Source organism: Crocodylus siamensis, chromosome 3 (assembly GCF_052110815.1).
Source record: "Crocodylus siamensis isolate JL-2025a chromosome 3, ASM5211081v1, whole genome shotgun sequence".
In the NCBI taxonomy this organism is placed as follows: domain Eukaryota; kingdom Metazoa; phylum Chordata; order Crocodylia; family Crocodylidae; genus Crocodylus; species Crocodylus siamensis.
Window position 1 is genome coordinate 170,515,708 of NC_143397.1, and position 25,915 is coordinate 170,541,622.

Sequence of the window (25,915 nt, forward strand, 5' to 3'; positions counted from 1 at the left end):
ATTTTGGATATGCTTGTTAGCTGCTGGAAGTATGCCTTCTCTGTTTCTTCTTCCTGCTTTGGTGATATATAGCAGATGAGTACCACCATAACATTACTATGGTTCCTTTCCTTTATCTTCTCCCAGCGGCCCTCAACAAATATGTTATATTCTTGCTTTTGGATTGTAAAGCAGATATGTGTGTTCCTGATATGTGGTCTGCTTGATTCCATACCTTTAACTGTCCCTCTGGAAACAGATATACCCCTTCAAGTTTATTTTTCAATCATGGGAATCATCCCCTTAAGTTTCTATAATGGCAGTTAAATCATTGTCATCCTGATGGAATTTAAAAAAAATAGATTTTTTCCCTAATTTAAAATTTCCTTGCCAAGAAATTGTGTATATCCTCACTAGGGTGCCAAGCCATGCCATAGTGAAATGGGTCATGTCACCTCCAGGCGTGCTTCCTTCTAAATGAGGAGCGTAGCCATACATGAAAATAAGCTCTCCTGAGAGGCAGAGGCTATCTGTACCAAGGGCAGTGTTGCACTAAGGCAGTGATTCTCAACCAGGGTGTTGGGACACCCTGGGGTACTGCCACGTTTTTTGAAGGGTGCTGTGAGGGGTGAGGAGCTAAATGAAGCATTAGGAAATAAGCAGATAAACTAAGCAGATATGCACAGGTTCAGGCTTGTTCCTGCCTGTGATCCCCTACCCCTTCTGCAAAGAAGCATTGTAATATATAAATTAGTTTTTGAAATTGAGTGTTACTCAATTCACAAGTCATGGAGGGATGCCAACAGTCCAGGGAGCGGTGCTTCTAGTCTAGTGAGGGGGTGCCTTGAGTCCAAAAAAGTTGAGAACCTCTGCAGTAAGATGACTGTGCTACTTCTAGTTTGCGTTGTCTCGCCAACTGGAGATATTACAACCATACTAAGTTGGCTGTCTTTTACCAGGTAAACTACTTTTAGAGCGCAGTAGTATTGACTGGTTCGTAGCTTCAGCCATATCAGAAATTCTGATATTGTGATGATTTTGTACTGTCAGTCAGTGTAGATATTTCATTTCAACTTGAAATGTTTTCTTTCTTTGAATCTACTCTCTTCCTCTTGCTTTAATGTTTTATCCCAAGAATAGTCAGACATGAAGGGCATATGTCCTTTTAATAAATGCTTTCTTCTGTGCTCTTAAATTCAAGAGACAGAAATTGAAGGCTGATCCAAAAGTGATTGAAGCAGAGCACAGAACACACTTAAAATAGTTTATGTGGTTCATTTTTCAGGTAAGTCTGTACAGGACCAGTTTATATCTGGGACAAAGGTCAGAAGTTATAAAAGGAGAGTTAGTGAATTGATATACACATGAGGCTCTGAAAAGAATCTATGCATGCTATATTTATGAATACTCCTTTCTGGCGTTTAGCTCTATTAGAAATGGAAATACACACAGCAAGACCATAAATCTCTGGCTGTGCTTTCTCTCCAATCTTGATTGTTCTGAGGGTTTCCATGAAAGAGCAGTCTTCCACCTTGACCTCAATTTTCTATCCTTAAGCAACCATCTATCTTAGGCCAGTGTTAATGACCTGTATCAACTGAAATGCTGTCAACTCTGTTTTATGTACTACACCTGCTTGTGGAGTATATTAAAAGAAAACCCTTATCACCATGTTACAGGGGTGTAAGAGCAAGGTCTATACAAAAGTTTTATGATTTTGGAACAGTTGGTATAATAAATACACGGCATGGGAATCGGAAATTTAGCAGAACTCATACAAAAATGTGTACGTATAATATTTTAATGTCTAGATTTAACCAGTTGGCACTGTTATAGTAACACTTTTATTTTTCTTGCTTCAAATGTTAATGGCATACAGCAGTCAAGAGAGTAGAGACCTCACTAAAGGAAGAGGTAGAAGAAAATATCTAATTAATATGTTGATGAGTATTTGCATAGCCAAAAGAATTTCAGTGCTGCCTCTCAATGGCTGGAATAATCTGTTCTGCAGGATGAGTTTGCAGTATAAACTGCACCCTCTGAAGGAGTGCTTCCTTGTATTCCCCACAAGACCCATTCATATGCAAATATACCTACATGGTATAACTAAGCTCCAAGTAAGGATTTTACCAAAATGGATAGCATAGTTTAAGTCAAAAGGAAACTATCACTGTCATCTGTCTACCTCAGATACTTTTGAGAGTGTCCATCAGTTTAGCATGTAAGCCTTAATGAGCACTCCTTTTTTGTATAAATGAAATCTATAAATGAACAATGTCAAGTAAAATCAGACAGGGCATGGCATAGATGAAGAGTATGAAAGTATCCCTTTAACAGATAACAAGATACATGTGCCAGGCAACAAAAAGGGTGGAAGAAAGGAATCTCTCTTTTTAGGAAGACACTTAACAAAAAAAAGGGTTTTGCTAATCATTTGAAATCCCTGTGTGTGGTACTAGTTGTATTGTAATGTAAAGTTAGAGGAAGCTAAGAAAATACCAATGAGAATAATTAGACCCTGAGATGAAGCATAATGAAGAGAAGTTGAAGAGGATTGAGGTGGTTATAAGTGAGAAGAGGGCACATGATAAAAGCACAAGAAATAACAAATGGTATAGAGAAAATATACTGGGGACACATTCTCTACTTTTTCTCATACAAATGAATGGATTGGCATACTCTATGGGACAGCGATTAAACCAGTTGGCCAAGCTCACTAAGTGATCTGTGTAGGAGAAGAACCAAAAACTTTCCATTGTTTTTACCACAATACCCAACCATGTTTCATATTAACGTGGAAAAGTATTTAATGTATTTAGTGTATGTGGAGAGTGTGAGGCCATTGGAAATTACAAAACAATGATAATAACATGAATTTCTGTACTAAAGTAGTAAGTGATTGAGAAAGAAGTTTGTTTTTTGTAAGTAGACTACAAAAAAAGATATATGTGAATATAAATATGCCATTTAAGACTTCTGTAATTATGACATGAGTATTTTTCTAATACGTCTCTAATGCTTTTCTGCTGGAGACCTACTTACAGAATGTATTCCACTGAGTATTTGAAATTTATGTTTCATTTACTTGAAGTTGGTCTCTCATAATTTAGATCAGCAAAGAAAATGCATGTACAAGAACCAGTGCAGGTTTCCAAACTCTTGCAAGAAGTGGATCTCCACTGTGACCCCACAGACAGGATTTTTGTAATATTTGTTAGAGCATTTTTCAGGTGGACGATAGGAGAAAAGCAATAAAAAGATGCTATGGGGAAGAAGTGTATTTTTATAGTACCTTGTATAACCATAAGGACTATTTATCTATGATTTATTTTTCTGGATGGTCTGTTTTTCTTTAGGAGGCAGCTTTGGGAATGAAAATGAATGACTATCAATATGATTATAAAACTTGTATCTATGTAATTTTATGAATGTTTCATTAATGTATATCTAGTGATGGTAATGGAAATTGCACAATAGCACTGAAGGAAAAATGAACCCCTTGTCAACAGGTTATATTAATACCCAGAAGTTAAAGAAAAACTTCATACTGTTGGGGATATCAATAATGGCTAATGTAAAACATGTATGGGTTTGATAGCAATTTCTGTGCCAAATACAGATGAAGTTAAATTTGTTTTTATTTCCTGCTGATGCTTGGTCATCCAGAAGTAAGTAGATATCTATTATACTGCCTAGGCTGGAGCTGTCTGTTGCAAACACAGGGCAAATTCCCCAGGCTAAGGATTTCAGGTAAACTCTCTCAAATCTTGTTTTGTTTTTTTGGAGAAGAAACATTACCTTAGTCTGATCAAGACTGCATCTCATCCAAGTAGTCTTCATCCAGCCTTATCTGTAGTTTTTGTATGATATGTTTGCTATCTATGACTTAATTTGGAAACTCTTTTTAAATTTGTACTGGAAATAGTTAATGCATATAGTTCTCTTCCTACTTGTCTTAGTCATATGTGTCCATGTGTTGTGTGGTGTCAGGACTGAATGATGAATAATTTTGTTTTCCTTTTATGAACAACAGTTGTTTTTCTTTTTTAATTATTATGACACATAACTGTACTTTCCTTAGAGGTAATGCATTCCAAAATGTGATGGAATTTGTGTGGTGTTCAGCTTGAAAGCTCAGATTGGGAGATTTGGATTATCTGCTCAAGGAAATTAGTACTGGTATCAGCTGGATAATGGGAAGGGAGCTGGTGAAGGGGGAAACTGCAGTGATGATGGCAAAGTATTTTGTGGGGGGGGGGAGGAGGTAGGCAGAAGGACAGGATGGGAGACAAAAGCACCAAGGTCTGTGACTACTGCAGGGAAGATAGGGAGTTGGGGTTGTGTAGTGAAGAAGACTTGTTTATAAGACCCCTTCCTCACATTTACTGTGTGAGTTGGGATATTAGTTGTGAATGAAGCAGAGAAGATGATTACATAGTGAAGGAAACTGAACGGTGTTCTGAAAAAAGGTTTCTATTAGGGGTGTGCGAAACAGGCTGTATTCAATTCAGATTTGGATTTGGCTCGAATCAGGGACAGTGATTTGATTCGTTGATTTGGGTCACTGTCCCCAATTTGAGTTGGGTGAATCTGAAGATTCAACGCTGATTCAGAGAAACAGTGATTCGGCCATAGACACAACTTTAAATGTTTTTTTCTACGTACCTTGAGCTACCAGGTGTGGCTTGTGAATGCTGCAATGCTGGGACAGGTGGAACATCCCACAGGAGCACAAGAGGGGGGCCCGTGTGCTCCACAGCAAAGCCAGAAGTGGACTAGAAGTACTTCTGGTACACTTCTGGGACCACCACCAAGTGTGCTGTGGGACTCCCCTGTGCCCCCCCAGCGAATGGCCACAGGGGACCCGGAGTGCCCCCCCAGATCTAGGAGGGACCAGTCACTGAGCTGGGGGTGCGTGGTGGGACCCACAGTGCTGTCCCCAGCAGCCCCGGAAGTGGACCAGAAGTGCTTCTGGTCCACTTCCGGGTCTGCTGCTGAGCACGCTGGAGAGCCCTTTGCACTCCTGTGGGATGCTCCATCTGCCCCACCATCACAACATTCACGATCCACCTGGTACCTTGAGGTATGTCTATCATATTGTATCGTTTAAAGTTATTTCTGGGTCCAAATCACTGAATCTTTCTGATTCGATTTGGAGAGATTAAAGGGTCTCCTGATTTGATTTGGATTCAGAGATTCAGCCGTTGAATTAGGCCAAATAGCTACTGAATTGAATTGGGGACTGAAGCTTCGCACAGCCCTAATTTCTGTTGCTCCTGTTGACCCAGTACAGTTGTTTGATGTTAGGGCAAGTCAGTGGAGCTGGTTGTGTTGGATGCCCAACTTGAGAACCTGGGTTCTGCTTTGCAGAAGTTCTGAGCACTCACATCTGTTACTGAAATCAAGGGTTACTGGTGGCCTTAATTCTCACATTTCTTAACATTTTAGTATTTAATTCTGCAGCCTTAACATGATTTTTTTAAGCATAATGTCTCATACACATTTCTTTTTTGCAGTTTGCATGTTAGCAGATTCAGTGCAGCTGACTGAACTGGAATCTGTTCTGTTTTCCTGTATTGTCATTGGTATGGTCTAACTTGCTAGATGCTTGGATAAATCTCTTGCAGGTAGAAAGACTACACGTGTGATTGAAGGCATAATGTAGCCTGCAGAACCTGTGTTGTTGGTAATGATACATGGCAAAGAGAACTTAGAATGACTTTTAGTTCCTAGATTGAGTTTCCAGAAGTGACAGAAGAAAGATCATTCAGCTTAGAAACTGAACTCCCTATATATAGGAAGAATATTACGAGGTCATGCAGAATGCCATCTTTATGGAGTCAGACTAAAGAAAGAAGCAAATTCCAGGTTGAAAGTCTTTCACTGGCAGCACCTTTTTGTTTATGTGTTTTTTCTATATAAATTATAAAGTACACTTTGATTCTTTAAAAAAAAGATTTTTTGTGTATATGCCATAAACAGTAGACTTAGGCTATTATTAATGCTGGAGAACATAAACAGATTGAATGCTCTAGAATAGCAGTTGGTAACCTTTTTAGGATGGTGTGTTGGAATGACCTGGCTTGGGTCCAAGGTGGGCTGACACTAAGATCTGGCTGCTGCTGCCTGCCCATGGCATGGGCAAAGCTCCCTACAGCCTCATACTACCAAAGCTCTGCAGTTCTGCTGGACTGATCTACTGGCTTCATGATCTTCTGTCTCCTTCTCTGGAAGATGAGAAACCATGCACCCTTGACAGAGTAAGTGAAAACAGGTAGGGCAGGAGAGGTCACCCAGAGACTTAAAGAAGCATAAGATGATTTGTGGTCCTTTTCTATAGAGATAGTTAAGATAGTAAAAAGCATCTGTACTGTGATAAAGAAAAGTACTTAGCGGTTCTAGTGTGTGGCTACCCACAGGTACCATTAGCAGTGATTGTATTATGTAGCACTATTTGATTAGAAATGTACATTTTGGAAGAAAATTACTTGCATTTGTAGTGCATGAAACATGTGCGTATTGATAGTCTTGTACTGATGCTGCAAGAAAAGCCAGTATGAGACTGTTGTGTTAAAAGGAAGAGGTAGTTAGCCATGTTAGTCTAGAGCTTGATAGAAGGCAGAGCTGATTTGCACTTTGCAGATAACCTAAATCAGAGGCCTAAGCTTCCATAAGCAGAAGCTTGCTTCGTCAGATTCTGTGTTTTCAGGTAGAGGTGCACTGGCATATCACTCACATATCGGATCGGCACTGATAAACGAAAAATTAACATTATTGCCAATCAGCTTTTTTTTGGCTGGTGTACCCGATAATGTCATCAATAAATGCTGTGTGCATGCATGCAGCTGCAGCATGCATGTAGCCAGGAATGCAGACCAGCAGTTTGGAGAGGAGCGTCCAGCTGGTAAGTCTGTGGGAAGGAAGGAGTGTGGAGGGAGGAGATCAAAGCTCCCACGGTGAGGGAGGGAGTGGGGCAGGGGCAAGTGCTGCCCAGCTAGGGTGGTGAATGTGACTTCGGGGCTGGAAGTGGAATGGAGCCATGGGTGGCTCATCCAGGGGCTGCAAGTTGGGGGGGGGGGGGGGGCGGGTTCCCAGCTGCTGCATGGACCCCTGGAGCAGGCATGGGGGGCATGTGCCTCCCTGGATTTGTGCACGGGGTGAGGGAGGGCTGCCTGCTTCAGGCTTGCGGTCAGCGGCTGTGTCAATCTCTTCCTAGTCGGGGGGGCTGGGCCAGGACTAGGCTCTGAGTGTGTGGGGGCAGGGCGGGCAGTGGCAGCAGTGCTGGGAGGGGTGACTATGGGGTGGGCTACAGCCACCCCAAAATTCCCCATAGCCACCCCTCCCAGCTTTGCCACTACCTGCTCTACCCCTGCTCACCCCAAGTGCAGGCCTCCCCAGCCCTGCTCCACCCTGCTGGGAAGAGGCTGGCACAGCCCATGGCCCCAAGCCCACAGCGAGCAGCCCTCCCTTGAACTGCAGACAAATGCAGGATAGACGTGCCCCCTCTGTCTCCCTCGGGTTTGCACAGTGGCGTGACCTCCACATCCCCTGAACGAACCACCTGTGGCTCCTTCCCGCTTCCAGCCCCAGGGTCGCATTCACCACCCTGGCTGGGCAGCTGCTGCCCATGCCCCTCTCCCTCCCTCACCATGGGGGCCTCAATCTGCCCCCACATACTCCCTTTCCTCCCCCACTTCCTCCCCACAGACTTATCAGCTGGCTACATTCCTGTAAATTGGCTATTGTATCAGTGTTGGCCAATATGGCTGGTTAATAATTGGTATTGGATAAGAAAATCTTTATTGGTGCACCCCTACTACCAGATGCATTTATGAAGTTTGCTGCTTACAAAAGCTTATACCTCTGATTTAGTTAGTCTATAGGTTGCAAATATACTTTGTCCTTTCCCTGTATTAAACAGGAGAATTACCTGCAAGCCAGAGGAAGTGATTTTTCTGTTCTATTCAAAACTGTTGAGGTCTTATTTGGAGTATGATGTCCAGTTCTGGGCACCACAGTTCAAGAAAGATGCAGAAAGAGTCCAGCAGAAAACAGTAAAAATGATTAGAGGTCTGGGGAGCATAGTTTATGAGAAAAGGTTGGAAGAACTGGGATTATTTGGTCTGGAGAAGAGAAGATGGAGGGGGAATTTGATAAATCCTAAAATACCTGAAGTGTGATTATAGAGAGGATGTTGATAATCTGTTCTCTCTGGTTTGAGATGACATTTGGATGCTTACCTTGGAGTCAGGAGTGGACTGGCCAAGTTCGCCGATGACACCAAACTTTGGGGCAAAGCATCCATGCCAGAAGATAGGCGAGTGATCCAGGCTGACCTGGACAAGCTCAGCAAATGGGCAGATGAGAACCTGATGGTGTTTAACACCGAAAAATGCAAGGTTCTCCACCTTGGGAGGAAAAGCCTGCAGCTTCCTTATAGGCTCGGCAGTGCTACGTTGGTTAGCACTACAGAAGAAAGAGACTTGGGGGTCATCATTGACCACAAGATGAACATGAGCCTGCAATGCAATGCTGCGGCTAGTAAAGCGACCAAAACACAGGCTTGCATCCATAGATGCTTCTCAAGCAAATCCCGGGACATCATTCTCCCCTTGTACTCGGCCTTGGTGAGGCCGCAGCTGGAGTACTGCGTCCAGTTTTGGGCTCCACAATTCAAAAAGGATGTGGAGAAGCTTGAGAGAGTCCAGAGGAGAGCCACGCTCATGATTGGAGGTCAGGAAAACAGATCTTACGATGATAGGCTGAGAGACATGGGACTCTTTAGCCTGGAAAAGCGTAGGCTCAGGGGTGATCTGATGGCCACCTATAAGTTTATCAGGGGTGACCACCAGGATCTGGGGGAACGTTTGTTCACCAGAGCGCCCCAAGGGATGACGAGGTCTAACGGTCACAAACTCCTGCAAGACCGTTCAGGCTGGACATAAGGAAGAATTTCTTTACTGTCCAAGCCCCCAAGGTCTGGAACAGTTTGCCAGCGGAGGTGGTTCAAGCACCTACATTGAACACCTTCAAGAGCAAATTGGATGCTTATCTTGCTGGGATCCTATGACCCCAGCTGACTTCCTGCCCTTTGGGCAGGGGGCTGGACTCGATGATCTCCCGAGGTCCCTTCCAGCCCTAATGTCTATGAAATCTATGAAATCTTGCTGGGATCCTATGACCTCTGCTTACTTCCTGCCCCTGGGGCAGGAGGCTGGACTCGATGATCTTCCAAGGTCCCTTCCAGTCCTAATGTCTATGAAATCTATGACATCTATGAGATGAACAATGGGTAATGGTCTTAAATTGCAGCAAGGGACATATGAGTTGTATATTTAGAAGAATTTTTTCACTGTAGGATTGGTTAAGCATTGGAACAGGCTAACCAGAGAGGCTGTGGAATATCCATCCTTGGAAGTTTAAAAGCAGAGTTGGACCAGGTGACCTAGTACTGCCCTTTTTCTGCATGATTGTGACACTGTATTTAATAGTTTTTTCTCGTGTGTTCATTCCTTTCATTTGTTTTTTATGTTTATATTTGACGGAAATTATATATTTTAAACTTATTGTAGTTTATCTGTTGCTTTAATTCGTTTATGGTCACTAAAAGAACTTATGGGAGAACATTTCATTTGCTGTGTATGATAGTTGATGAGTGCAATTAAGTGTTTCACTTGAATGAAAGACCCAAAAAACTTCTTCTGAAATGATGATAAGAAGCGTAGCTAAAATCAGTTTTGATTCAGTTGAGTAGCTGGGCTAGAAGCCATATTTTTTCAAATAATTGATTACCTTGCCTTAGAAATTTGCCACAAAATAATTCTTCTTGTTGCCAGATATAGCCAAAACTTCTTGTGAAACATGCAAAGTTTATGTGAATAAGCTGCTTGCTGAGAATTTCATGGAAACTGAATTCAAAGATCAGTAGTTAGTGCCATATGCACTAGACCTGCTATGTATCTCTCATGTGGCAATCTTTGACAGCTGAACTGTGGACATTTTATATGGTTTGGTACCTCCTATAACAAGGGAAGCGAGAAACATTTGCTCTATATTTCCATGGAAAGTGATGGTGCTGATAGATATGGGGGAAACAAAACAACAAAAAAATGCGTCTTAGCAGAAGAAGTGGTGCGTTTGTTCAACCCAACTCTGAAGCATATGCATAGATTGGGTGTTTCAGTGGGGCTTTTTGGTGCTTTTATCTAATAGCTGATTCAATCACCTATTAGATAAAAGTTCCAAAAAAGCCCTGTTGAAGTGCCCGATCTTCGCAGACATTGGGTGAGCTGGTGCAGCTAAAGCAATGTCTCCACTGGGTATGCGCTGGGCTCAATGCAGGGGTGCACAGTGTTAAAAGTAAAGTGCCATTTTTGTGGAGGGTGTGGGGAGGGTTACATCTGTAAGAAGCACAAAGTCCAGTGCATGTGTGAAGCTAGGTATAGCATGGACATTCTCTTTCAAATATCCTCTTAATCTTCTGCTCACATTCTCTGCCCACATTTCTGCTTATAATTCTAAGGCAGCTAAGGGCAAAATGTGTATTGTTTGGAGGTTCACTGTATAAAGGAATGTGTTTACATTTTTTCTGAGTGGTTTTTCATTTGTTAGTTGATTGATTTGTATTTTTTTTTAGGGTACTTTCAAAAAAGTATGTTTTGTAGTCCCAAACATTCAATGGGTACTGTTAAAGAATAGCAGATTCCAAATAAATAAATTCCTAACATAAGCAGCATTTCAGAAGTGATTATTTTAATTGCATCTGCATAATCCACAATTTGCACCAAAACTTCCTTCTTGTAAGGGGACAGGCTCTGTGGATGGAAGAGCAATGGATGTGGTATACTACCTGGACTTCAGGAAGACTTTTGAGACAGTCTGCCATGGCTTTCTCATTAACAAACTAAGGAAATAGAGATGAGACAAAAGCTTGATGTAAGGTGGATCACAAGTGGTTGGATCATTGTACTTGAAGGAGTCATCAATAGCAATGTCTAGTGGAGAGGAGTTATTGAGTGGGCTTCGAAGTCCAGCACTTTTTTAACTTCAGTATATTCAATTGTTGATAATCAGTCATTGCCTTGGCAACAGCCCGTGTGAGGTATAGATGACTGTAGAGTACAGGGGTGGGAGGGTTGGGTTTTTTTGAGGGGGGAGGGGGCGGTGTTGGGATTTTAGGAAATGGGAGATGTAACACTGACAGATCAGCTTGTCCAGGCACTACCAATCTATTAAAAACATATAGGTGCATGAAGCTGACCCTGCTGTTATCCTAAAAATACTGCACAGAAATTCTGAGTATTGACAGCGTTTCCAGGTAGATTCTGTTTTTCTAGAGGGACAAGCCAGTGTAGACAGGTCTTACCTATTTTGGCAACAGACAAATCATAGAATCTGTTTGATCTGTTACACATAAATGTTTAAAGTACTACTTTGATGAAAAAGTGTGTACTGTGGCAGTATCAGTACTCATCGAATCAATGGAAGCTCTTCCATGAGACAAGAGCTTTCCCTTGGTTTACAATTTTAGTTGTATGTAAATAGAATTAGTACTTACTGGGGAAACCAGAAAGCTCAGTTTAGTGCTATCAATCATACAGTGCTTGTCTAGGGATTTTTACCTCAATTTAATTGCCATCCAGGGAATCGAAGAAACTTAACACATATATAAGCCTAGCATTGACACTACACTACTTACATATTCAATCTAGACTACAAATGTTTATTCTTTACCCTAGACTACTTCCTAAATTAAGTGCCCTGAGTTAATCGTCCGTCAATTAACTCAAGGTAAAGAGGGCATATTCTTAGCATTGTCTGCTGTTTCTGGTGATTACCTGGCAATAATCCCAAAACTGCTGTTAGTTTAACATGATGAATTGTTGCCCTACAGTATGTATTTCAGACAAAAAAAAATGTAATCAAATGAGCATTAAAGATAAACAGAACTACTCCAAAGTTTGTTTGTTTTTAAAAAAAAGCTCTTTAAATCATAGGATCACAGAAAAGTAGGGGTGAAAATAACCTGTGGGAGGTCATCTACCCTCCTGTTCAAGGTGGGATCTTCCCTGACTAAATCACTGCAGCCAAGTGTTTGTTTAATCTGTTGTTAGTAACTTCCAAGGATGGAGTTTCCATTTCCACAGTCTTTCCGGGTAGCCTGTTCTGATGCTTAACCAATTTTATAGCGAACAAGTTCTTACTATCCAACTCAAATATCCCTTGCTGCAGTTTAAGACCATTGACCATCATTGTTCTTTGCAGCCACAGAGAACAGACTATTACTATCCTCTCTGTAATCGCTTCAGACATTAGAAGACTGTTAACAAATCCACTCCTCCCCCCACCATCTTCTCTTCTGCGGTAATTCCAGTTCTTCCAACTTTTTCTCATAAGCTATGTTCCCCAGTTTCTAATTTATCTTTTGCAATTTGTCTATGTCTTTCTTGAACTGCGATGCCCAGAACTGGACATTGTACTCCAAATGAGGCCTCAGTAGCTCTGAACAGAGCAGAAGAATTGTTTCTCTTGACTTGCAAGTGACACTTCTGCTAATACAGACTAGCATGCTGTGAGCTATTTTGGAACAGAAGCCACACTGTTGGCTTATATGCAGCCTCTGGCCCACCCTAACCCTCAGGTCTTTGTGGTATTGCAGCCTAGTCATGTATCTTTATTTTGTTTTTTAAAGATATGTTTTAAACCTCAAACCTTTTTAAATTGTGGAAAGGCAAGGACATTGGAAATGACAGAACTAATGTAATCCAAACAACTTTACCTTTGCTCCTTCTATGCTTCAAGATTTATGTGTATTTCACTCATTTAAATATATTTACAGTCATTTTGGTTCTCCAGAGTTTTACACAAGTTTCATCTTTGCAGCAAAATGCAGATCGAGTACTGGAAGCGGTATAGCTGGACTAGCATAGTGTTCCGTTTAGTATAATATATGCCTCTCAACATTACTCTACATTATTACATTTATGCTCAATTGTGCCATTATGTACACCAGTGATTCTCAACCTCATTAGAGTTGAGGCAGCTCTTGGAAAATCTCAGCTTTTAGCTCTCATTCCTTTTTTGACTGTGGAAGAAAAAAAGCAAATTTTGTGTTGCAAAAAACTCAAAAATACTACAACATGTCAGAATGTTTTTGAAACCATGGATTCCTATTTGAACCTTCTGGGTTTATCTTATGAATCATGTGCAAGTGTTTGCACACTTATAGTACTAATATTGTGAAGTACCCCAGGATGCCCTGGCATATACTGGTTGAAACTCACTGGTATATATTCTTCTGATTGCCTAATTCCCTTTGTGTGCATGTATGCTTGCACTTGTAACTCACTGCCCCTATTTAAAGCAGGGGTCAGCAACCTATGGCCAATTGAGCCCCGGCTTTGGTGCCTTTTCAGGCAGGGGGTGCAGCTCTGCTTGGCCCACATTGGGATCCAGGACTTCAGCAGAGCGGGAGTGTGACAGGGGCAGGTTTTCATGCCCTGTGCAAGCACTGGCCTGCCCCTTGTCTATGGGTCAGCCACCACATCTCTTTCCTGCCATGTCTTGATGTAATAATATTGATGTAATTTTTAGGCAGGAGGCTGCCCATTATATACCCTGATATTGGAGGACTATCAGCGGCTCCGTTCCGCCCCTACACCATGGCCCAAGCCTCGCAGATGGCATCTCAGGCAGCCAACTCAATCATCCCCTTCGCCCATTAGCTGTGGCCCCTTTCCCTGGGACCTTTGACTTCCCTTTAAGCCCTGGCCCCATCTCAGGCTAGTTGGGACCCTTAGCTTCCCTGCTCTATATGGGCATCCCTTGCGGTGGCCCCCTGGCCCTTTGGACCCCTATCTGGGTCCTGGCCCCAGCATTGACTGGTTGGGTCCCTCAGGTTAGGTCTAAGCCCCCTGCCTGCACTCAGGGATTGGGATCCCCCATTCCTGGCTCAGGTGCTTCTCCTGTGGGGTCACTCACCCCAGCAGGCTCAGGCATTTCGAGAAGCTTACCAGGCTTTCTCTGGATTGGATGGATCATATAACCCACCCGAAGGTGAGGGCTGGGGTTAAGCCACCCCTACCCACCTTTCACCGGCGTGGTTACTGGCCTGATATTTCCTGGGGACTCCCACACCACTGGGAGTCCCACCAGACTGCCCACTCCTGGCAGGGGTGCAGTTTTAGGTCATGCCCAGGACCAGAGCCTCCTGCTCCTACCTGCAAGATGTTCCCATGCAGCAGCTCAGCCAGGCAATGTTTCTTACCTGGTTCCCAGCAGCAAACTGCTCTTGTTTATATAGGCGGCCAGAGTTCTAAAATGGCCATTGTTATCAAACACCTGCTGGGTGTTTGATCTAGCCCTTAAAGTGGCAGGCACCACTGGTGCCCTGCCACAGGGAGCCATATCATAGTTGGTCGGCAAGGTCTCTGTAGCAGATATTCTTCTTGCTGCATGCCACAGCTGGGCAGCAAGTGAAGTAGTGGAGGTGGCCAGGTCCTAGTGGCTTCTCATTTTATTCTGAGATTCTTATTTCCCCTGTTGGGAAATATTACTAAACCCTGGTTCAAAGGGTATATTGTCTTAGTTGCTTTGCCCCGCACATCTCTTTTTGCAATCATTTACCAGCCAGTCATATTTCTTTCCCATTATCTCTAGGGCCAAAGATCAGGACAAAAGGGGATCCTTATCCTCTGACCTTGCTTTATGTATACTTAGTATGTGAAGGCCCATACCAATATAGACAGAAGGGGAAGACTTAACTCTTCATTGGGTGAGCAGTTCCTTGTGTTTTCATATTTGGTGGGACTTAGCATGAGCATTCTCTAGTAATTCCATTTGAAGAGGAAGGGTGGAATTTTCCCAAAGCTCAGTTTGTCAGGGACAAAACTGAAGTTCACTTCTTTGCTTTGGTGGTGGGGTCTGGAGTTTGCTGACTAGGGCGAGGGGCAGAAATTACATATAAACTGGTATAAGTGATTGGAAAAAAGTTCAAATGTGTAACAGAACAGAAGTTCAGTGCACATAAACCGCTTTCAAAATGGCCAAAACCAGTTTAAAATAAACCTGGATGGATGCAGTATCAGACTTTACTGATTTAGGTTAAATCAGTTTATTGAATATCTGTCCCAGCTCCCCTCCAGATTCAAGTTAACTCACAGTTCTCCAGTCTCCCAGGATACTTTGCACCTCACCTGCAAACCTCCCCTCACAGGGTGGGCAGACTTGCCTTGGCCCAAGCTGGCTGTTCCAGCTGAAAAGGGAGGTGTGCTCTAGGTCCCCCCAGCTTCTGGCCTGGCCCACTGCAGGCATGTGACTGCATTTCCAGAATCAAAAGTGAATGTCTGTTAACTTGCTTATTGGTTCAATCTATGCAGCTTAGACTAACCTGTGAAGATTGAATTAATTCAGCCTTAGGCTTTTTGACTGTCTGTACTTAGTCTAGTAGAAAGACAGCAACATTTTCCCGCTGATTATCTCTGCAAACATATAGATGAGAAGGATAGTGGTCTTCTTTTGACTGTTATTGATCCAGCCAAGTTAGAGGAATGAAGAGGTTGCCCTATATTAGGCTTGTTTGAGGGCAGACCAGCAGGTGAAGCAGTTGCTTCATGATCCATGCTGCCACAGCTGTGGAGCTGAGCTGAGCTGCTGCTTAGCTTTCTTGTGTATGGCTCCACTGCTGAGCCCAACTCTGTGGTAGCAATGTGGAGCCAGAAGCTCTGTTTTTCCCAGGGTGAGGGGCATGTATATATTTTTTTGAAAATCTAACCTTCATAAGCAGTTAATTATTGATGTTTTTAATGCAATATTATATAGATACTAATCTTAAATTTTGTTCTGCTATGTTTTCTTTAGGTTGATTGATAGCTATACCAGCCTTAGGTAATTTATGCAAAATAATGCACAGAAAATTGATTTATCTTAACCATTCATCTTGAAACCTACATCATTCTAGAATAAGCCATGTACCAAGTGAACTGACAGGAAACTAGGGAGGGTTTTTTTGGTAGACTCCTACCTACATTTCTTTGAAAGTGAATAGTTATTTTTTTATGGGTTTTTTTGCATAAACACATTAATGCCTCACCTTTTTCTAAGAAAATTTTCTCTGTGTCCAAAAGTTCTGGACCCCTTACAAAACAAAGGGAATGAATGTTAACCAGTCTAACTTTTACAAGCTTGGATGTTATGGAAATATTTTCTGATAAGCCTATATTAAAAATAGAAATGACGACAATGGCTCTGTCTGGAGAACTGAATATCAATGTTAGAGCTAATCCGCTGATTTAGGGTATGTGTTATGTTAAAAAAATATGCAGCCTATCTCAGCGATAGTTCCTTAGAAGTTTATAGATGTGATTTTGTCATATGTATTAAGAGTTATATAAATGCTACTAAATTATAGGATCCCTTCCCCCAAAGTCTGTCAAATTTAATTTTCTGCTCTGTGAAGCACAGCTAGTGAGACAGTGAAGCCAAGTGACATTTTACACAGTGTTTGCTGCCAGCTGCTAGAAGCCTATGGCAGTGGATGAATCCATAGTAAAGTAGCTACCAATTGGTCAGAAGAATAGATTATGTAATTCTTTCTTAATATTCTTTCTCTTGGAATGTTCGTCTTTGTCCATCAGAATTATAAAGGCAAAATTAATGAGACTCTGAGGAACATGATGGAGCTATATCTAGCTTCTTTAAAGATTAGTTATGAACAGGATCCTGGTTTTCTCTGGTTTAAAAAAAAAAGTCCAACATTTTCTGATTTAACCCTTCCCTCTCCAATCCACGTTTTTCCACGATTAAAACAAAATGCCACTACATATATATGTATTTAGTGGTGTTTCATTCTAATCAGGGAAAAATGTGGATTTGGGGTGGGTGGGTTTTTTTAATCAGAAAATTTTGGGCTTTTTTTGTCAGAGAAAACCAGGATCCCTAGTTTATAATTACTTGAGGTTCCTCATAGACTGTTTTGGATTAAACATTGCGTCTTTTTAATAGCGTAATAACCAGTGGACAGTGGGATGTCTGGATATAATGCTTATTCCTGGCCATTAATAAGCTGCTTAAAGAACTGTTGAAACTTTCTGAATTGTCATTTATTACTTTTTTTGTTTTATATTTTATTCAGTAGCAGAAAAAGACTATAAATTTTGCAACTTCATGGCCTTTTTAATTTCTCTTCATGTTTCATTAAGATCATTTTGAATACTTGCTTATATGAAACTGAAAAGGAATATAGACATTCTGAATAGGTCAACTTTGCACAAATCTAGAGCTTCAGCTCACATGTCTAGAACTCGATATATCTAGTCTACAATGCTCTATTTTCTTAATTGGGTTAGAACAAAAATCAGAGAGAGGCCATTGTGAATGGCAGCACATCAAAACACCACGATAAATGTGATTCCACAAACAATTTTTGCTGTTTTTGTTTTTCACCCATTGAGGAACATTTTCCCTACTGGCTGAAAAATAGGTCTACCTGTCATGTCTTGCAACATATTGCAATTGTTAATCACAGCAGAGCAGACAGGTAATGTATTTAATTTGGATTTAGTTCAATCAAAAAGCAGTTATATCTTTTTCATTGTGCTGCTTGCTGTGGAAGAGCTGAGCTGCGTATAGCTGATTCTTTTGTACTTCTGTCAGTAAGAATTGAAACACATGAATAAAACATCATTATAAATATGCTAACATCAAAGTTACCTTCTTAGCAATTTTTCTACATTTGACTCTGTATAGAAATAAGCTTTTTCTTGCTTTTTAAAAAGTTGAGAGCCATTTAAAGAACTATTCTAAATTTCTAAACATGTTCCTCTCATATCGAGTATCTAATTCTGACATGCTTGAGAGAACCTGCCTTTTCTTTAGAAGAAATGCAATAATGCAAACAGAAGTCCTCAATAATTTGTTTCTGAATTCTGGTCCACATTAGTTTGCATCTTGAGTTTTGCAGAAATAAGAAGCTGTGCTACTCCAGAAATCCCCAGAATAGCCCCACAGAAAATCATGGGGAATGTCTTTGTCCTCTTTGTCCTGAGAGGAGGAAGCACAAATGCTACATAGGGGTGTCAGGAAGTTGGGTTCCCTTCCCATCTCTGCTACTGACCCTGCTGTGTGAGTCGTTGGACAAGTGAGTTCATATCTTTGTGCTTTGATTTTCCGCAGTTCCTCTTCTTGTTTTTCTTGTCTAATTTAGACCTTAAGCTTTTTGAAACAGGAGTTGCCTCCTACTAGTAATTCATTCAGTGCCTAATGTGGTTGGGCCTCTGGACAAATAAATAACATTCTTGCAGCAGAAGTACTTCTCCTGGTTTAGGTATAGATGTTATACTTATTGTATAGGTGTGTAGGAAGCACCATACAGCTGTAACCAAACAGACGCTGATGGCAAATAGTCTTTAAAAATGGCAGATCCCACTCTAAGTCAACATCTTAATGTAGTATCAGACTTAAGTACTTTAGATTAGAGTACTTTATCGAATATCTGTACCAGCTCCCATCACAAGTCAAGGTAAGTCATGTTCCACTGGTATCCCAGGGGTCCCTCATGGTGTGGCCTACTAGCTTCAGCCCGTGCTTGGCTGCCCCAGGTGAACACTGGCCCAGTCACACCCCACTCCAAGGCTGTCACAGAGAGGAGACAAAAAAGGTGGTCTCTCTGCATGACCGGGCAGGAGTGAGGGAATGGAGCCCCCCCTGACATATGACCACCCCCCCCAGCTTGCTGGCTTGGATTTTGGCGGTAGGGAATTGGGCCGGGTCCATGTGATGGGGAGGCTCCATCCTTCCCCACCTGTTTCAGACTCCTGACACCTGCATCTAAGAGCCTCACTGGGTACTAGCTGTGGGTGGGTGTGGGAATAGAGACCCCTTGCTATGCAAAACTCCCCCTGCTTGCTGGTTTGGGTCTTGGGGAAGGGCTGGGCCAGGGCCATGCAACAGAGGGGCTCTGTTCCCTTGCCTGCCTGTCCCCAGTTCCTGCCACAGCAAATAGCTGCATGCGGTTCTAAGCTGCAGCTATGAGGAGGCTGGGGCATTTGGGGCAGGGAACAGATTGGATGGCCCCAGCCTAGCCCCTCCCAAGATCTGAGCCAGCATGCTGTGTAGGAGAGCCCATGTGGAAGTGGGGCTCCATTCCTCCCCTCTGTTCCTTGTGCAGCAAAAAGCCTGGCAGTTCCAAGCTGCAGCTGAACCAGGGGGCAGGGAACAGAGCTCCCCTGCCATGCTTTCCTGTTTCTACACCCCCCCCCACCCCTCCAGACCTGAACCAGCAAGCTAGGGGTGGGGCATCTAGCAAGGGCCCCCCCCTCCAGCCACCAGCACTGACAGTAGGCAGCTGGTGTTGGGATGGGGCTGGGATCAGGGGCCATGCCGGCCAATCAGGGGTGCTTGCCAGAATGGCAGCCTCCTGGGAGGCATGCAGGAGCACCCTCAGCCTGCTGGCCTCAGCTAGTGCAGGGAGACTGACAGCCTCCCCTCTACCCCACAACAACAAATGTCTGTTCTCTCTGAGTAAAGCGTTATACTTACAGTGCTTCTGCCTTGGGCTTTTTGAGTACTTGTACTTACCCTCGTTTGTTGTGCAAAAAACCTTTTACAAGATAATGGCTACTGGAGCACATGGACCCACTAATTGGTTTTAATATAACAAATACTTACATACTTACATGACTGCCTTTTCTTAATAAACCAACCTCATTTGTGAGCAAGTCGTTCCCTTGATAAATTTGTTTCATGCGGTAATGTTCCCTCGGTAAGGAAACACTTGCACAATATCAGTTTCCTCTATCATTTTGTAAGATTAATTCAGCTACAGGATATAGCAGTCGTCCACAGTGGTCTTACCTATTTGTATTTTTCTTGAGTAAGCCCAAGGACTTCTCCTGCCACAAATATGCTAGTAATTTGGCAGGCTTTATGAATACAGATCTTGATGCATTTTTAGTGGGCTAATAAGTAACCAATATTTAATGAAGCTTTGTGCTAGAATTTTTAGTGCAAAGAGGATGAACTGTTTAAAAAGTTCCAAGCTACAGTTGACATTTATTTTCAAATACGTTATCCCAGTTATAGCAGCAAATTCTTAAATGAGGCTTTTATTTTAAAGATTTGTAACATATCTTAATCTGCTGTTTAATATGTTCTAATTGGTGAAGGGTTGGAGTGGAAAAGCCTGCACAGGTGCTTTTCATGCTGTACCTGTTCTCTAGGTAAATAGAGAAATACATTATCCAGTATTATCAACACAGAAGCATTAAGAATGGATTAAGAATTCTTGGATCAGCTCACAGAGGTAGTGAAGGCTAAGGAAGTGGTAGTCATGGGGGACCTGAATTTCCCGGACATCTGCTGGGAAGAACAGTCAGCCAGGTCTGAACACTCACGTAGGTTCTTGGCCAGAGTGCAGGACCTCCATCTAACCCAGGAGGTGCACAGCCCCACCAGAGGAGACGCCTTGTTGGACCTAGTGCTGGCCACAGGTGATGACCCGGTGAGGGGGCTGCGGGTGCTCGACCACCTGGGCGACAGCGATCATCGCCTGCTGGAATTCACCATCCAGCACAAGGTGGCAAAGGCATGCAGTAAGGCAGCGGCCCTAGTTTTTAGGAGGGCAGACTTCAACAAGCTAAGGAGGATAGTTGGAGAAGCACTGAGGTCCCGGAGGGGAGGGGAGCCAGGTGTCCAAGGAGAGTGGTCGCTCCTTAAGGAGACGATCCTCCAAGCCCAAAGGAAGGTAATCCCAACGAGGATCAAAGGGAGCAGGAGAAAGGCCCTTGCAGGACGCGATGGGAAACTTGGTCGTCACACCAGACAGCAAAGCTAACATGTTTAACGATTTCTTTGCCTCCGTCTTCCTAAGTAGGGACCAGAACAGTCACCTCCCTGCTGGGCCTCCCTCGGGTCCTGGGGGAGGCACACCTGGGCCACGGGTTAGTGAGGATTTAGTTAGGGAGCTTCTGGAGGGGTTGGACGTATTCAAGTCAGCCGGCCCGGATGATCTCCACCCTAGAGTTCTAAAGGAACTGGCCAAGGTCATTGCAAGTCCCCGGCACAACTTTATGAGCACTCGTGGTGCTCTGGTGAGGTACCGGAGGACTGGAAGAGGGCCAACGTGGTTCCCATCTTCAAAAAGGGGAGGAAGGAGGACCCGGGAAACTATAGGCCAGTTTGTCTTACCTCGATCCTAGGCAAGCTGTTTGAGAAAATTATGCTGGCACACATCCAGGAGTGGCCAGCAGGGGACTGCATGCTTAGGGGCAACCAACATCAGTGGCAGGTCCTGTCAGACCAACCTGGTGGCCTTTTACGATCAGATCACCAGATCATTAGATGCAGGGGTAGCAGGGGACTTCCGGAAAGCTTTTGACACTGTCTCTCACCCTGTTCTCATTAAGAAACTGGGGGGCTGTGGTATAGACACCCACACAGTCAAATGGGTTGCCAACTGGGTGGTGGGCCACACCCAGAGGGTGGTAGTGGATGGGTCCTTCTCAACCTGGAAGGACGTGGGCAGTGGGGTTCCGCAGGGCGCGGTCCTCGGGCCCGCACTGTTCAACGCCTTCATCAGTGATTTGGATGAGAGGGTAAAAAGCACCCTGTTCAAATTTGCTGATGACACTAAGATGTTGGGGGAGTGGGCACACTGGAAGGATGCAATAGGCTACAATCAGACCTAGACAGGTTACAAGGGTGGGCGGATGAGAATAGGATGCGTTTCAACACAGACAAGTGCAAGGTGATGCACCTCAGGAGGAACAACCGGCATCATACCTACAAGTTAGGGAACTCCCCTCTTGTCAGCACGGAGGCGGAAAGGGATCTGGGGGTCATCATTGACTCCAAGATGAACATGGGCCGGCAGTGCGGAGAGGCAGTTAGGAAGGCCAGCCGCACCTTGGCATGCATCCACAGATGCATCTCGAGCAGGTCCAAAGAGGTGATCCTCCCCCTCTATGCGGCACTGGTCAGGCCGCAGCTGGAGTATTGCGTCCAGTTCTGGGTGCCACACTTCAAGAGGGATGTCGACAGCGTAGAGAGGGTCCAGAGGAGGGCCACTCGTATGATCAGGGGACAGCAGGGCAGGCCCTATGAGGAGAGGCTACGGGACCTGAACCTGTTCAGCCTCCACAAGAGAAGGCTGGGGGGGGAATCTTGTAGCCTGTTATAAACTAGTCAGGGGGGATCAGCAGGCACTGGGGGAGTCACTGTTCTCCCGAGCACCGCCAGGAGTGACCAGGAATAATGGTCACAAGCTGGCAGAGGGTAGGTTTAGGGTAGATATCAGGAGGCGCTACTTCATGGTCAGGGTGGCTAGGGTCTGGAACCAGCTTCCAAGAGAAGTAGTGCTGCCTCCTACCCTGGGGGTGTTTAAGAGGAGGTTAGATGAACATCTTGTTGGGGTCATTTGACCCCGGTATTCTTTCCTGCCATGGCAGGGGGTCGGACTAGATGATCTGCTCAGGTCCCTTCCAACCCTAGAAACTATGAAACTAAGAAAGCATTAAGGATGAAGAAAGCACCAGGAAATGTGGGGCCCCTGCAAGATCCTCTGGGCAATCTGGTAGTTGGGCCAGGGGAGAAAGCAGACCTCTTTAACCAATTCTTCACCTCCATTTTCTTGGGCAGGGACCGGGACGTCCCCACCGTGATGCAAGACGGACTCGAGGGGAATGCCTCCAGACCTCAAGCTGGGGAGGACCAGGTTAGAGAGCTTCTGGAGGGATTGGACGTGTTCAAATCAGCAGGTCCAGATGCTCTCCACCCCAGGGTGTTGAGGGAGCTAGCTGGGGTTATTGCAGGGCCCTTGGCATGGCTTTACGAGCACTTGTGGTGCTCGGGCCAGGTGCCAGATGATTGGAAGATAGCCAACGTGGTCCCCATCTTTAAAAAAAGGGAAGAGGGAGGACCTGGGCAACTATAGGCCCATCAGTCAATCCTAGGGAAACTCTTTGAGAAGATCATCAAGGACCACATCTGCGATGGGCCAGCCTCAGGGATGATGCTTAAGGGCAACCAGCACAGTTTCATTGGGGCAGGTCCTGTCAGACCACCCTGATTGCCTTTTATGATCAGGTCACAAAAGCACTGGATGCAGGTGTTGCTGTGGACATAGTCTTCTGGACTTCAGTAAGGCCTTTGACACCGTCTCCCACCCCATCCTCATTAAAAAATTGGGCGACTGTGGCATTGATGCCTACATAGTCAGATGGTTTGCAGATTGGCTGAAGGGTCATACTCAGAGCGTGGTGGTGGACTGGTCATAATTGACCTGCGGGGAAATGGGCAGCAGAGTCTTTGGGCCCGCACTGTTCAATTTCTTTATCACCGATTTGGACAATGGGGTGAAAAGCAGCCATTATTGACTCCAAGGTGAACATGGTCCGACAATGTGAGGCCACGATTGGCAGGGCTAACCGGACCTTGTTGTGCATCCACAGGTGCATCTCAAGTAGGGCCAAGGAGGTGATCCTCCCCCTCTACGCAACACTGATCAGGCCACAGCTGGACTACTGTGTCCAGTTCTGTGCGCCCCACTTCAGGAGGGATGTGGATAACATTGAGAAGGTCCAGAGGAGGGCCACCCGCATGATCTGGGGACAACAGGGCAGACCCTACAATGAGAGACTGCGGGACCTGAACCTGTTCAGCCTTCACAAGAGAAGGCTGAGGGGGGGACCTGGTGACCATCTATAAACTCACTGGGGGGACCAGAAGGGTTTGGGAGAGACCTGGTTTCCCCTAGCACCCCCGGCATAACAAGGAATAACGGCCATAACTTGTTGGAGAGTAGGTTTAGATTAAACATCTGTAAGAAGTACTTCACAGTTAGGACGGCTAGGATCTGGAACCAGCTTCCAAGGAAAGTGGTGCTGGCTCCTACCTGGGGGGTCTTTAAAAACAGGTTTGATGCCTACTTGACTGGAGTCATTTGAGCCCAGTTTTTTTTTTCTGCTCAAGCGAGGGGTCGGACTTGAAGATCTACAAGGTCCCTTCCGACCCTACTTCTATGATTCCATGAATAAAATAAAATGCCCTCCCTTGTTCCCCATCTTAAATTCAAAAGGCAAAAATGGCTAGTAGATTTACATTAATATTATACTGTTAATTCTACCATATGTAAGTTACTTGTGGGATACACATATAGGATTTTGGTTACTGCTTGATTGTATATATTTATAGTCTGTTTATATTCTGGCATTAGAAAGACTTCAAGGCATTTGTAAATAATTGCATGTTATTTAAGCAATTTTATGTGCCAGTAGTGGAAATGAGATATGGATCCTTGAAGTTTGATTTGATTTTGTTCAATACTCGTATTGAAAATGCAAACCCTTCTTGTTTTTCGTGGGGAGGAATAGAATGTAATACTCTTAAACTTTTATTATTGGAATGTTATATTATATTGCACTACTATTATGGTGCACAAATCTATTTATAATTTTTGGGTTATCACATGTAATTCAGTTGATCTGATACTGTAAAACTGAAGGAGATGGCTTCATGTTTTGTCATCACATTATTAGCTCTTACTGTTTAAGCAATTTTAAGTGGCGCTGATAAATTTCTTATCTGAGTAACTTTTTGCATGAAGAGAAATAATACTACTAATAACAACGTGCTTATGGTGTTAACATTTTCAGCTACAAGTTGTATGAGAGTAGTGTTCAATATGGATGAGGTATGATGGTTGTTACTAGTTTCTGATAAAATCTGTATTTTTATTAATTGAAGAGAGCGCTCGTTTGGTAATAGGTTATTTTAACAGATATCAAAATTAAGGTTATGAGCCCTTTTGCCATCTCAAGTATACCTAGCTCTGTCATTAGGTTTAGTGTGACTCAGCTTTGTCACAATGATATATTCTGTCCACACACACACTAGCAGGTAGCTGCCTCACATCTATCGTTAAATATCAATTGATACATGTTTAATTTGAAGTGATATTTTGGGGTTAGTGGGTCTTGAACTTTAATCCTGTAAATGTTCCCATATGACTGCTTTGACTAAAGGAACAGCACTTCTTGCTCTGCTTAGCCAAGATTCTTTCCCATATAGAACCACAGAATCTGAAAATTAGGGTTGGAAGGGACCTCAGGAAGTCATCTAGTCCAACGCCCTACAAAAGCAGGACCATCCCCAACTATATCAACCCAGCTAAGGCTTTGTCTAGCCAAGTTTTAAAAACCTCCAAGGATGCAAAGTCTACAACTTCTTTAGGTAACCTGTTCTAGTACTTTACTACCCTCATAGTGAGAGAGTTTGTCCTAATATATAACTTAAACGTCCCCTGCTGCAACTTGAGACTGTCATCTGCCACCACGGACAACAGTCTGGCTCCATCCTCTTTGGAACCACCCTTTAGGTGGTTAAAGGCTGCTGTTAAATCACTGTTGAGTCTTCTCTTATCCATACTAAATAAGCCCAGTTCCCTCAGGCTCTGCTCAAAAGTTATGTGCCCTAGTCTCCTAACCATGTTTGTTGCCTTCTGCTGGGCTCTCTTCAACTTGTCTACATCATTTCTGTAGTGGGGGCAAAAAAACTGGACACAGTACTCCAGATGTGGCCTTATCAGTGCTGAATAGAGGGGAATAATGACTTTTCTTGATCTGCTGGCAGCACTTCTACTAATGCAACCCAGTATGCTGTTAAACTTTTTTGCAACAAGGGCACACTGGCTCATATTCAGCTTATTGTCTGCTGTAACCTTTTCTGCAGAAATGCTGCTTAGTCAATTAATGGAACAATCCCACTCTGTCCTAAGTGCATGACTATGTACTTGACCTTGTTGAACCTCATGAGATTTCTTTTGGTCCAGTCCCCCAATTTGTCTAGGTTACTCTGAATCCTAGCCCTACCCTGCAGTGTATATACTTCTCCCCGCAGCATGGTGTCATCTGCAAACTTGTTGAGGAACCACTCCATCCCATTT

At 43.6% G+C, this 25,915-nt stretch overlaps 1 protein-coding gene across 5 annotated transcripts in view; it reads left to right on the forward strand.

Moving 5' to 3' along the window:
- Positions 1–25,915, forward strand: part of DLGAP1 (DLG associated protein 1) — a 698,746-nt gene that overhangs the window by 46,101 nt on the left and 626,730 nt on the right. Inside the window, exon 1 of one of the 5 annotated variants that reach the window (XM_090039736.1) lies at positions 22,635–22,687. The exons of the other annotated variants lie outside the window; for them this stretch is intronic. The gene's annotated coding sequence lies outside the window, so the exon portion shown is untranslated. Of the gene's footprint in view, positions 1–22,634; positions 22,688–25,915 lie in introns of those variants that run through there. 5 annotated transcript variants of the gene reach the window in all.